The sequence below is a fragment of the Macaca fascicularis genome, chromosome 3 (genome assembly GCF_037993035.2).
Source record: "Macaca fascicularis isolate 582-1 chromosome 3, T2T-MFA8v1.1".
Taxonomy (NCBI): Eukaryota; Metazoa; Chordata; class Mammalia; order Primates; family Cercopithecidae; genus Macaca; species Macaca fascicularis.
In genome coordinates this window covers 39,069,444-39,083,118 of record NC_088377.1, presented here as the reverse complement: position 1 = coordinate 39,083,118, position 13,675 = coordinate 39,069,444, and positions in this window count along the sequence as shown.

Below are 13,675 nucleotides of genomic sequence, written 5' to 3'. Positions count from 1 at the left end.
GCACTCTCCTGTGATGGCACCAGCATTAAAATCCGCTTTTTTTTTTTTTTTTTTTTTTTGTAAATGCTGAGCCTACATTTCTTTAAGCCTCCAATACCCATTATGATGAACCCCTGCCTTGATGCTGAGGGTAGAAATTGAACCGAATATTTTATAATTGTAGTCATTGTTCTGAACGCACCATTGCATTTGTTATCTCTTTGGTCTTGGCTGTTGACCTCATTTTCCCCTTTGTAAATTGGGGATGTTAAGTTACATCTAAGGCAATATTGGGGCTAGTTGAGTATTTTGCCAAGAGACAATAATAAAACATAGAAATATATTCTTCTGGTTTTTTGTTTTGTTTTGTTTTGTTTCTTTGTGAGACAAGGTCTTACTCTGTCACCCAGGCTTGAGTGCAGTGTTGCGATCTCGGCTCACTGCAGCTTCGACCTCCTGGGCTCGGGTGATCCTCCCACCTCAGCCTCCCGAGTACCTGGGACCACAGGCACGTGCCGCCATTCCTGGCTATTCACGTGGGAGTCTGAAGATGCGTACCTAATGCAGGAAGCATTTCATTTTTTTTTAATTTTAATGTCTAAAATTTTTCACTAATTCTCAAGTTTTAATTTTTCTTGTGCGACTTAGTTCTCAGGAATATTTTTCAGTTTTTCTTTCTTTCTTTCTTTTTTTTTGGAAACCCTTGGCATGAAACTTATTTCTGGCACTGGTAAATAAAAAAAGTATTTAACATACAGCACCTATAGTAAGTAACGCTTAGCACTCGTTTCTTGCTTTTCTGAGCATCTTAAACTCTCTTCACTTTCTTTGCGAAGGAAACCTGCCCAGGTTTTCCCGTGTTCACTGGCTTTGGGGGCAACTTTCACCTTATTTTTGGCAGTCACTAATCTCTGACCTAGATGTTGCTTCTGTTTTCCCAGTGACGGGTGTCACGGCTTTGCTGCTGCGGGGCGGGCCCGGCTCTGGGCTGACCTTCACGCTGGGATCATGAACATGAGTGTCTTGTTTCAAAGAGGGGATTCCAGCATGGCTTTCCCTGCTCTTTCACAAGCTTTAGCTGAATTTTTGGGTCTGTGAAAGTTGGATGGGCAATGGGAGGGATTGAAGCTTCTTTTTTCCCTAATTGTTACCTAATTGGATCTTGCCCAGAGGGAATGGGTGGAGAATTTGAGAGCAGTCACTGCAGTTAGCTGAGCATCTGAAAGATGTGGGACAAAGCTGGTGTTGAGCTCCCTGTGACTTTTTTTATTTTCAAGTTTCCACACAAAGCATAGGTCCTTGTGGTATGTGATGTACACTTTCAGGCATGAAAAAAATCTCTCTTTAATTCCAGGGTCCTCCGCTATAAATAACTTTCTATTTGTTGTTTTTCAGATTGTAAATATGTAACAAATGTGTAGGGTCAAAATTTGAAAACCAAAATACGTGAGGCAAACACCCCACAAATGATCAGTTCCACCCCCTTTGACTTCCCTTGGAGGGACTGTGTGATTTATTATGCGATTGTTTTAAATTCAGTTTTTCATTCATTCGAGTTTCTCAAAGCTAGGTTAAACAATTTCATTTTCTTTCTTTCTTTTCTTTTCTTTTTTTTTTTTTTTTTTTTTTTTTTTTTTTTTTGAGACAGGTCCTCACTCTGTTTCCCAGGCTGGAATGGAGTGGTGCAATCACGATTCACTGCAGCCTCCACCTCCTAGGCTTAGGCAATCCTCCCACCTCAGCCTCCTGAGTAGCTGAGACTACACGTGCATGCTACTGTGCGCATCTATTTTTTTTTTATTTCTACAGAAACGAGGTCTCCCTGTGTTGCCCAGGCTGGTCTCAAACTTCTGGGCTCAAGCAGTCCCCCTGTCTTGGCCTCTGAAAGTGCAGGGGTTACAGGGATGAGCCACCGCGCTGGGCCTTAAGTTAACTGATTACAATAGAGAAAGAACTGGAGCGTGTAGTTAGTTGAGGCTCCCGTTGGCCAGGCACAGCCACCTTGGTAAGTGTATGTGTGTGTCCTCATTGCCCTTCTGATCCTGAGCTCCGAGAAATGAGGCTGTCTTGGGAGTGCTGTGGTTCTAGTCTCGTGATGGGTGAGTGACGCCGGCCGATCAAGGTCACCCTGGCGAATGCAACAGCTGCTCGGGAGCCAGGACAGGGATGAGAAAGCTGCTGAGGGTCCCTCTGTGGACCCCTGAAGGGAGAGGGACCGAGATGTGAACATGGCAGCTGTTTTCTCCAGAGTCCTGTTTACTGACGGCCAAACAGGATGAATCCTGAGAAGGTTTGGATTTGGGTCTGAACTGGGCTTGTCTGGCTGTAGAACAGGAGCTGGTGACGAACTCAGGACATGAGGGCGTGAGGCGACTTGATGTGGATGGCTCCGGGTCGCTCCAGCCACTGTCCTGCAGCCGTCAGAGGCTGAGGATGGGTGGGAGTGAGCGTCTCTTCCCTGTCTGGCCACACCCTCTGTGCCCTGTGACTCATGGCCTGGCCCTGGGCAGCATTTATGTTTGGGGTCTGTGGATGGCTCCAGTTGTTCAGTAAATTCGGTGATTCTCATGGGGTGATTGTGCCCCAGGGGATGTTTGCACCGTCCAGGGAGGTTTCTGGTTAGAACTGGGAGAAGGGATGCTCCCAGCCTCTGGGGCTGGAGGCAAGGGACGCTGCGGAAAGTCCCTCCAAGCACAGGGCGGGCTCCATAGTAGGAGTCTGGCTCAGGACGTGGCCGTGTTGTGCCCAGGACGCAGCCCTGGGCGGATCTGATGTGGTGAAGTCGTCATCCTCACTCGTGATTTCCTTCTTGCCAGCATTGATGCTTAGATGACGCCACAACCCCTCAGAATCTATGCGGTGCTGGTGAGTGGGTCTTCCGGGCAGAACAGAATGAATGAAATACCTCAGAGCAGGTGTTACACATTCTCAGGATATGGCTGCAGGGAGTTTCTGTTGGACTCCTTTCATTCCCTAGCACTGGCTGGTGCATTACTCTGTCCTGTAAGCTTGATCAGGTCACATTAGAAACACAGTAGGTGGGTGCCACGCTGCTGTCAGGTGTCACGAAGGTGACGGTGACCACAGCCTTGTGAGTAATTCCTTGTCATAGTGGCCCCACCACGGACCCAGGGGCCCGGCTGTGTTCGGTCTTGAGAGTTTTATGCTTTTCTGGGCAGGGTCTCCCCTGTCTTGAAGCTTCCCTCTCCTCTTTTGGAGACTGAAGGAAGGAGAAGAGGAGCGATAGGGAAGAGGGGAGAGAGGATTTGCAGCAATGTGGCCATTCCCACAGATTTCAATGTGGAGTTAAGGAGCCGAGACCTCCCCCACCTGCCCTCTTGTGTGCCTCAGGCACCAGGTTACACACACCCTCCGGCTTCCGGTGAGGGCTTCTTGGAGACGCAACCAGCTCCCCGCAGCCAGTCTTGGTCAGTCCTGAGCTAGGGTATTCCCCAGGAAAGGAGTGACATCACCTGTCTGAAAAGCCTAAGGAGCCCCCCACATGGTTGGTGGTGCTGACGGGGCCACATCCTGGGCACCAGACCAGGGAGTATCCCCCAGATGAGTGTTTCTGGCTGGCAAGCAGGCTGGCATTTGGATGGAAGTCCTGCACAAACTGCCATGGCCAGAGCCTGCAAGGCAGAGCCTGTACAGAGCAGCCCAAGAGCTGGGCATGTGCTGGGCCTGGGAGGACGTGGAGGCCATGCCATGGGGTGTGGGGGACCCTGCTCACAGCTCACCTCGTGGTCGCCCAGCACTGACCCATCCACCTTACCCTCCTACCCACCACGCTGTGAACTCATCTGCCACAGATCTCCACCCACTGTCCGAAGCCCTCGGCCCACAATGCTTTGGGTTGCACCAGGGCTGCAGAGCCTGGGTCGCTCACTGTTCAATTCTCCCAGGGCAATGTGGGCCCGGCCCTGCGTCCCAACAGTAGCATTTCTGCAGCACATGTGGGGATATTCACAGTAAGAGGGACAAGTCCAAGTCCATAAACAGTTGGTTTTGCCGCCAAGTGGATGACAAAAATACCTTGCTGTGTGGGGCCGCTTGGAGGTGGGAACAGTGAGCGTGTAGACCTGTCCTGCTGTTACCTTGGTTATCACGTTGAGGTGGAGTCTGGAAAACCCCGGTGCACATGGGCTTCGGAACCGCTCCCCTTTTTGACACCAGAACCCATTTCCCAGTGGAACCCCAGAGCAGCAACTCGGGCTCTTGCTCGCCTGTGTGGCTTTGTGTGTGGCTTCCTGCTGGTGAGCAGAGATGTGGCGTGGGGCTGAGTGTGGCCCGCCGGTAATCCAGCTGCATGCCTCCTTCCCTGCCTGAGCATGGAGGCTGCCTCTGCACGATGAAGGCTGTCACTTGGTGTGGTCCTTACAGCTGTGGGCCCCATCCCACTGGTCGTGGCCTGCCTGCAGAAAGCTATAGGACTGGCTTTGCCTTTCAACCTGCTGACCGCCCTGGCCTCCCTTACCCACGATGAGATGCCGAGAGCTGAGCTGTCCCGCTCGTGACTAACTCGCCACTGCCTATAACCTGCGCTGCTGCCTGCCTCACACCCACCCTGCTGTGCTGCCTGCAGGCCTCCCCTTTCACGAGGACCTGGGCTGTGCCCAGGCAGCCGCCTGTGTCGCTGAGGCCTGTCCTGCTACCGCACGGCCTCCAGAGCTCCCCTCGGCCCCTTGACCCGCATGAACCGGCTTCCCCTGGTGATTCAGGCCCCTTCTCTCCCTTCCTGGACCGCAGCGCAGGCCCTGGGGCTGGCAGATGAGCACGCGGCACCCCCCCGCTAACCGCTTGGCCCTGCTGCTTCAGGCTTACAAGAGCGCGTATGACATGGCCGAGGCGTGAGGCCGCCGCCAGGAGCTTTGCATCCCCCTGTGTGTGGTGCTGGCCAGGATTAGCAACAATGTCCCGGGCACAGAAATAAGCCTGGGCGCTGACACTGGCCTGAATGCTGTTGTCTGGGTAAGAGAACCCCGTTTCCTCCCATTGCTTTCTTTCACTTATTTTAGCAATTTGTTTCTTCTGTGCTAAGAATGAGCCAGATTTATTATTACTCTTCCCCACCCCCCACCCCCACTCTTTATTAGCTTGACTTTATGTCGGTCGCACTGGCCAGAACAGGGTAAATTTTTTAGCTTCTCTGCCTTAGGGAGAATCTGTCTTTATTGATTAAAAGTGAGATGATATATTCAGTCCTTGGGGTCTTGTCTCTATCGCACCTAGACTAGGGGAGCTGTGAGCACCATTTCTCTGGAGCCTGCCTCTCCTGCCTGCGTTGACTAGCGAGGCTGCAGGGCCAGCTGTGGGAGCCTGCAGAAAGGGGTTTGAGTGCCTGGTATGTATGAGCTCTGGGACACAGCCGTGTCCACTGGGGGCCGCTGCCTGGAACCACAGCCTTCCTGGTGAGACGAGAGGTTCTTGAGAGAGCTGAAAGCAAGCCCTCCTGGGCAGGTAGCTTCACCAACATGTGCTTTGGGAGGAGTGGATCCTGCCGGTCATGGGCGTGGTGCTGACACCCGCATGGTGGCCCCTCTGGTCCCTGATAAGCTGACCCACCTCTATGGTCATGAACTGGACATGAGGACCTGTGGGAGTTCCACAGGCCTTTGCTGCAGAGAGGGTCCTCACTCAGCTGCAGACGGGACGGTGGCCATCTTGGCAAGTAGGGTCATGTCAGTGGCTTGGCTGCCTGGTGCCTTCTGAAGAGCAGCCGCTGGCCTGTATCTTAGATGTTCACGTCCAAACCACCTCCGGAGTTTGCGGTGAAAACTCCCAGCCCTGTTGGAGACTCCTTAGTTCAGCTTGGCACAGAACCTCGGAAAACAGCAGTTCTGTTCCGGGTTCTTCAGAACTGACTTCCAGTGCAGGGAAGGGAGCAGAGGGGCCGTGAGGTCGGCTGCAGCCTCCTGTGCCTCACACTCGAGCTGAGGGCCATCTCTCTCCTGGACTTCTCCTTGTTGCGTTCCCTGGTGCTGTGCTGGCCCAGTTCCCTTGCAGAGGCTGGCCCCGACTCGTTCCCTGGACTTTCTTGGGCCCCGTGCTTGACCCCTGTTCATTGAATGCCATTGGGTTCCAGCCATCGCTGGCTTCGCTCTCCTTTAGCACCTTGTAGATGTCCACACATGCGGCGCAGCACTACCCCGGCCAGCGGCTGTGCTTTGCTGCAGGTCCCTCGCTGTAGCAGGGGTGGGACCCCCACCCCCTGCCCCGTCTGGCCACCGACTTCAGTAGAGGCTCGGCTGTCGTGAGGGATACCAGTCATGGGAAAACTGGTCTCCCTGCAGATTCACAGAGCAAGGTGGTTCTCACAGAGAAGTCAGTGGCTTTTTTCTACCTTAACGCTGTAGCAAACGCCACCTTATCTTTCACCACCAATTTATAGTTCTTTACACCCACAGAGCAAAGTGCTGGTGATATTTGAACTGTAGCCTGGGGCTCTCGCTCCCATGGGACTCCTTGGGGAATTTCCTAGCAGGATCGTGTGTGTGCCCTTTCAGGGGGTTGTGTCTGCCAGGCGCATCCCATTGTGTGGCAAGAATGGCTGAGGTCACAGGCTCTGCCTGACGAGTGCCACTCACAGCTGCTGTCCACTCAGGGCCATGCTTGGGATCGGCCTTTTTCTTGTCAGTGCTACTTTGACTAATTGCCCGAGGCACGGCTGGAGTGACTTGCTATTTTTAGAAGCTAATTCAGGCTTCAGATGCCATCTAGGTAATGAGGAGAGAGTTCAGGAAAGCTGTATCTAAGCTCCAGCAAAGGCGGATTCTTCCATCCCAGCTGTCACTGCGTTTACACTGAGAGGAGCACACGGTCGTGGGCGTGGCTCAGGTGTCAGGGCTGTGCTGTTCCATGCACCCACAGCAGCAGCCTGGCGGGACCAGAACTCAGACACTCTCGGGCACAAATCAGCCTCTTGGGAGAGCTGCTTTGCCTGCAGAATTCTTTTGCTATTAAGCGATGGATGTCATTCTTTGAATGAGTGACAGTAATTCCCCACCTCAGGATGGGCTGCGGGGGAGATTCAGTTGGAAAAATAACCCATGAGGCTTTGTGCCTCTGAGGATCCTGATGCCCCACCCACATTTTCCTTCCCATGCCCAGGATTCTCTAAGACAAAGGGCAAGTCTTAAAGCCTTACGGCATCTTAAGTCTTAGATCGCAATTAGAGACCCACCCAGTACAGGTGGAACAGTGAAACCCTCAGAATTCTACACTGGCCCTTCAAGAAGGCAGTTGTGGGCTCTTTGGACCCTTAACGGGTTTCTGTCCTCCGTCCTTCCTAAGCACAAAGACGGGAATTCTTCCCATTGCCTGTTTCTCTCCCCATCTCGGCTTCTACACAATGCAAAGTGGCCCTCTAACTAGAGCCCGTGTTCAGTTTTGAATACATCAACCAATTATTTTGGGAAGAAAAGAATCTGTCAAAAAACGAAGTATAGGTTGGAATGGTTGAATCAAGCCTATGTTTATTCAACAAAGTGCGCTTTTAAATTTCATCCGAGGTACTCAAGTGAAAATTTCCCAGTGGGTGTTAAACTTTCATGCACAGACTGTCATGTGGCTCCCAGTCTCAAGTCCACACCCCCACTTCATGTTTTTACTCTTGGCTGAGTCCCATGGAGGCCGGTTAGGGAATCCTGCAGGATCAGCCCTTGACCAGGACGGACGGACGGACGGACGGACGGACAGACGACTGGCTGAGGAATACTGTGCTTATGTCATTCAGAGACAAGTATTTCTTGAGCGCCTGCTGTTTGGGCTCGGCCGGGTCCTGTTGATGGTGCAGTGGTGTAAGCCCAGCCCACAGTTCCTGCCCTCATGGAATTTGCAGCCTAGTGCGGACTGCAAGTGAAAGAACCACGAGGTAACTGCAGGGAGAGACACCGGGGTGATTTCTATGAAGAGAGGACATGGGGTGCCCCGAGAGCCCCTGACAGAGGGAACTTTGCACTCCTAGAAACCAGGCGGCGTTTTCCTGAGGAAATGACATTTCCCTCTGGGTCAGAGCTGAGGAAGGTGCCTGTGTGTGTCCCGTGGCCGCTGAGACCCTGACCACACACCTGGGGCTGGAAAATAATACTCACTCTCCCACAGGTCTGGAGGGCAGGAGCCATGGACTGAGACTGGAGTGTTTGCTCCAGGAGAGGCCCTCGTGGCCCATTCAGGTGCCCAGAGCTTCGGGCCTTGCACGCCTTGTTCCCTGGCGCCGCCTCCTCCCGTGTGGGTGTGCAGCATCCTGCTCCAGGGCCTTCAGCCTCTGCACCCCTCATCTGCCGATGCAGGTCGTGGCACTTAGGGCCCACCTGGGTTGTCCTCAGAATTCACCTTTATCACCGCATGAGGGAACAGTCCCAGGTTCCAGGGATTGGGACCGGGATTCCTTTGGGTGTCGCTCTCCCACCCATCACTGTGCCTGAATGTGATGCACACAGCGGCCAGCATATCCAGAGGCCCCAGGAGGACCTGGGGTGGCTGGAGCTAGAGCGGGACCTGGTGTCAGAACCAGGCGGAGCAGGGATTCTCAAGAAAGGCTTGACGTGTACTTGAAGTGAGCAAAGGGTTTTCAATGGATCAGATGAATGTTTTTTATAGATAGCTCTCCAGTCTGTGTGAAAAGATTGGAGGGTGCCGGGGTGGGAGCTGAAGCCCAGGTAGAGGCTTTGCAGAGGCCCCGCGAGGTGGGGCCCAATAGCCACCCCCTCTCCCCCCCTTGGCTATTGGGAGCCATGGTGGACTCATAGCCTGTTTAAGATACTGTGAGTAATATCGTCTCCCCCTCTGGAAATAATGAACTCTTTCACAGACGGGTGTACACCTTCAGTGTATTGCTCAGGAAACAGTGATATAATTCTTAAACATCAAGAATCGATTGTAATATTATCAATAATACTATTAATTAATATTTTACCATTAATATGGATAATTATTTTAAATAGATGATGGATGACAAAAATTAATTTTTAATAATTATATCATTTATTAATGTTACTAATTTTTAATATTATTGTTTTTTTCCAGCATCACTTAGTATTGATTTAAGTAAGATTAATTGTTGATATCATTATTTTATTAATAGTGTTATTATTATTAATACTCATCGTTAATATTCTGAATCAGTATTAATATTTAGTATCTTTGTCATTATTAATGTCGATGATTACTAATTTTTATTATATTTATTAATAATTAATAGGCTTGTTCCTCATATCCGGCAGGGAGAAGATGATATTACTCCCAATATTGCAGAAAGTGTACATTCCTCTATGATGTTTTTCCTAATAACCAGGGGGTAGAGGATGACATTATTGAAACTACCGCAGTGTGTGTACATCCTTTCGATCATCTTGTTCCTTCTATCTAGGGTATGAGAGGATGATATTACTCCCAATACCGCAAGGGGCGTGGACCTCCACTGTGATATTTTCCCTCACATCCAGCCGGGGAGAGGAAGATATTAGTAAAAGCCAGCAGGGAAGAGGAAGATATTACCCCCAATATCACAGGGGTGTACATCACCTTGTGATATTGTTCCTTATATCCTGGGATGGAGAAGATAATACTAGTGGCAATATCGCAGGGATTTTACACACCCACTGTGCTACTGTTCCAAACAACATGATATGACTCCTAGTATCACAGGGGGGATACATCCTCCTGTGATATTGTTTCTTATATTCAAGGGGAGATAATGATATTACTCCCAATATTGCAGGGGTTGCACACACCTCCTGCGACATTGTTCCTAATATCCCGAAGAGGAGAGCATAATATTACTCTCAATATCTCAGCAGGTGTACACCTCGTTTCTAATATTTTTCATAATATCCAAGATGGGAGAGGATGATAAGACTCCCAATATGCCAAGAAGTGTATAGCCGCCTGTGATATAGTTCCTAACATCCAGGTGGGGATAGCATGATATTACTGCCCATATCGCACGAGTGGTAAAACCCCTTCGATATTTAGCCTACGATCCTGTGGGGAGGGGATGATATTACTCCCAATATCGAAGAAGGTGTACACCGCCCTGAGACACTGCACCCAATATCCATGTTGGGTGACGATGACAATATACTCAATATCGCAAGGGATGTACACAAACCCTGGGATATTTTTCCTTATATCTAGAGTGGGAGAATACACTATTACTCCCAATAACACAGGGACTGTGGCTGTATACCCCTCCTGTGATATTATTCTTAATATCCTAGGGAAGAGAGGATGATACTACACCCAATATCGTGGGGGAAGTACACCCACCCAGTGATGTTGTTCTTAATGTACTCCATCTCCCTCCACCAGGGATATCGTTTCTAATATCCAGGGGAAGAGAGGATAACATTATGCCCAATATTGCAGTGGAGTGTACACACCTTCCGTGATGTTGTTCCTAGTATCCAAAGGTAGAGACGATGATGTTACTGGCCATATCGCAGGGGGTGTACACCCTTATGTGATATCGTTTTTGATATTCAGTGGGAGAGAGGATAACATGAATCCCAATATCGTTGAAGGTGTACAGACCCCTGTGATGTAGTTTCTAATGTACAGGGGTAAGACAAGAATATTGATCTCAATATCACAGGGGGTGTAACCACCCTGCCCCCTGTATGTTGTTCCTAGTATGCAGCAGTGTGGAGGCTGATAGTACTCCCAATATCACAGAAGGTGCGCCCACACCTGTGATATAGTTCCTAATATCCAGCGGGAAAGAGGCTGATTTTACTTTCGATATCGCAGTGGGTGTACACCGCCCCCAACCCCGGGGTATCGTTCCTAATATCCAGGCGGGAAGAAGATGACATGGCTGACAATATCGAAGGGGGTGGACACCTCTTCTGTGATATGGTTCCTGATATCCAGGGGGTGAATGGATGATATTACTCCCAATAAAGTAGGAACCATACAGCCACCCTGGGATTTTGTCCTTAATAACCACAGGGGAGAGATGATATTACTACCAACGTTGCAAGGGGTGTACACACCTCCTGTGATATTGTTTCTTATATCCAGGAAAGGAGAAGATGGTGTTACTAACAATAATGAAGAGATATACAACCCCCATGGGATATTGTTCTAAAGATACAGGTTGAAAGAGGATGAGACTCCATCCAATATAACAAGGGGTGTACACCCCACCTGTGATATGAATCGTAAAACCTAGAAGAAGAGAGAATGACATTGCTTCCAAAAACACACGGGGTGTACACCCACCTGTGATATTGTCATCTAAAGGAAGAGATGATGATACTACTGCCACTACCGGAGAAGGTACACACCCCCCTATTATATTGTTCCTCATAACTTGTGGGGGAGAGCATGATATTACTTCCAGTATGACAGTGGCTTGACACCCAGTCTGTGACATTGGTTCTGCACACCAACTCTGTGCCCCTCGTTTCCATGCATTCTCTCCACACTTTTGGAACCTCGTGGGAGGCTTTGTCTTTGGTTACAGATAAAGAGACGAAGGGTCTGAGAGGTTAAGCCAGTTTGTTACTGGAAAGCGGTTCTGATCCAGACCTCAAGAGAGGTTTCCTGGATCTCACAGAAGAAAGAATTCCGGGCGAGTCCATAAAGTGAAAGCAAGTTTATTAGGAAAGAAAAGGAATAAAAGAATGGCTACTGTGGCCGGGCGCAGTGGCTCACTCCTGTAATCCTATAACTTTGGGATGCTGAGGAAGGTGGATCACCTGAGGTGAGAAGTTCGAGACCAGCCTGGTCCAACATGGCAAAACCCTGTCCCCACTAAAATACAAAAAATTAACTGGGCGTGGTGGCAGGTGTCTGTAATCCCAGCTACTAGGAAGACTGAGGCAGGAAAATCGCTTGAACCCAAGAGGTGGAGGTTGTAGTGAGCCAAGATCATGTCACTGCATTCTAGTTCGGCCAACAGAGCAAGACTCCATCTCAAAAAAAAAAAAAAAGAAAAGAAAAAGAAAAGAAAGAATGGCTGCTCCATAGGCAGAGTGGCCCCAAAGGCTGCTGGTTGCCCATTTTCATGGTTATTTCTTGATCATATGCTAAACAAGGTTTGGACTATTCATGAGTGTTCCAGGAAAGGGGTGCGCAATTCGCAGAACTGAGAGTTTCTGCCCTCCCTTCTGAGACCACGTAGGGTAACCTCCAGATGTTGTCATGGCATCTGTAAACTGTCGTGGCGCTGGTGGGAGTGTCTTGTAGCAGCTAATGCATTATAATTAGCATATAATGAGCCGTGAGGACAATCAGAGGTCACTCTCGTGGCCATCTTGGGTTTGGTGGGCTTTGGCCGACTTTACTGCAAACTGCTTTATCAGCAAGGTCTTTATGACCTGTATCTTGTGCCGACTTCCTATCTCATCCTGTGACTAAGAATGCCTAGCCTCCTGGGAATGCGGCCTAGGAGGTCTCAGCATCCCTTTACCCCGCCCCCATTCAAGATGGAGTCGCTCTGGTTCACGTGCCTCTGACAAGTTGGCCTGGGTTGAGTGTTCTCTAGTGTGTGGTTGTTGGAGCTGTTCCTAGAAGTAAGAGGTATTTTCAGTAGGAAACAGGTCTCTGTTAGCCCGGGGACTGGCACTCTGCCCCAGTATGTCGGCCTCATTTTAGTGGTGTCAAAACTGGGGCTCAGAGACATCAACTCCCTCATCCCGAACCCCCAGACTGTCAGTGGTGGGCTGGGCTTTGAATGTGGGGCTTGAAGACCCATCATCTCCTCTGGTCCCCCACTCTCTGCTGCCCAAGAGGAACAGGATCCCAGGATCCAGGCCCCTCATGGCACCAGTCAGGGTGGGTGGAGATGGGGAGGCACAGTTCCAAAGCCCCCCGGACTCTGAGGCAGGTCGGGGACAAAGAGCAACCCGGACCTGCGGGCCCCACCCCGAGAAGAATGGCTGCAGGCCCGGCCCAGCAGGCAGGAGGTCTGTGTCCTCAGTCAACGTGACGGCGCTTCCGGCTGCTCCAGCCAGGCCATGCTGTCTTCACGTTTCCAATCATGCGGCCTCCTCTCCAATTCCCAAGCCCAACCCACAGAGACGGCGATCTGGGGTCTACATGAGGTTTGTCAGCAGCTCTGAGCTGCTGCTTCCCGCCAGCCCCGCGGCTGGTTCTGGAAAGCTCTCTGCTGCCCCCTGGTGGGGAGGCTCAGGGTAGGGCTCTGGCTGCAAGCATGGGGTCCCAGAACCTCTTGATTCTGTCACCTCTGCTGGGTGGAAAACCAACCCAGGACTGAACCAGCAGATGGGTGCCTGATTCCTTATTATCAGAGCTCCGCCCACTGGCAAGTCTCTCTCCGGACCTCAGTTTCCCCTTCCGTTAAACGAGGGGCTTGGGGGATACCAAGGAGGGGTAACTGCTTAGTGAGGATGGGAGGTTTCTTCTGGGGAGATGAATACATTTTGAAACTAGATGGCGAGAGCGGTTGCACAGGACTGTGAATGCACAAATGCCACCACATTAATTGCGTTGAAATAGTTAATTGCATGCGATGTGAAAGTCACCTCATTTAAAGTGTGTAAAAAAGGGGCCTGGGAGAATGCAGTGTATGTGAGAATCACGTGGGACACCCATAGTCTCTGAACCTCGGTTTTCTTGCGTAAACTGGCAAAGAGACCGTGTGAGCCGTGTTCCCTGGGGCCAAGAGATTCCAAGAAGGAAAACCTGGGATTCCTGGGACTAGGATGAGGGCCAGGGGCCGGAAGGGGAG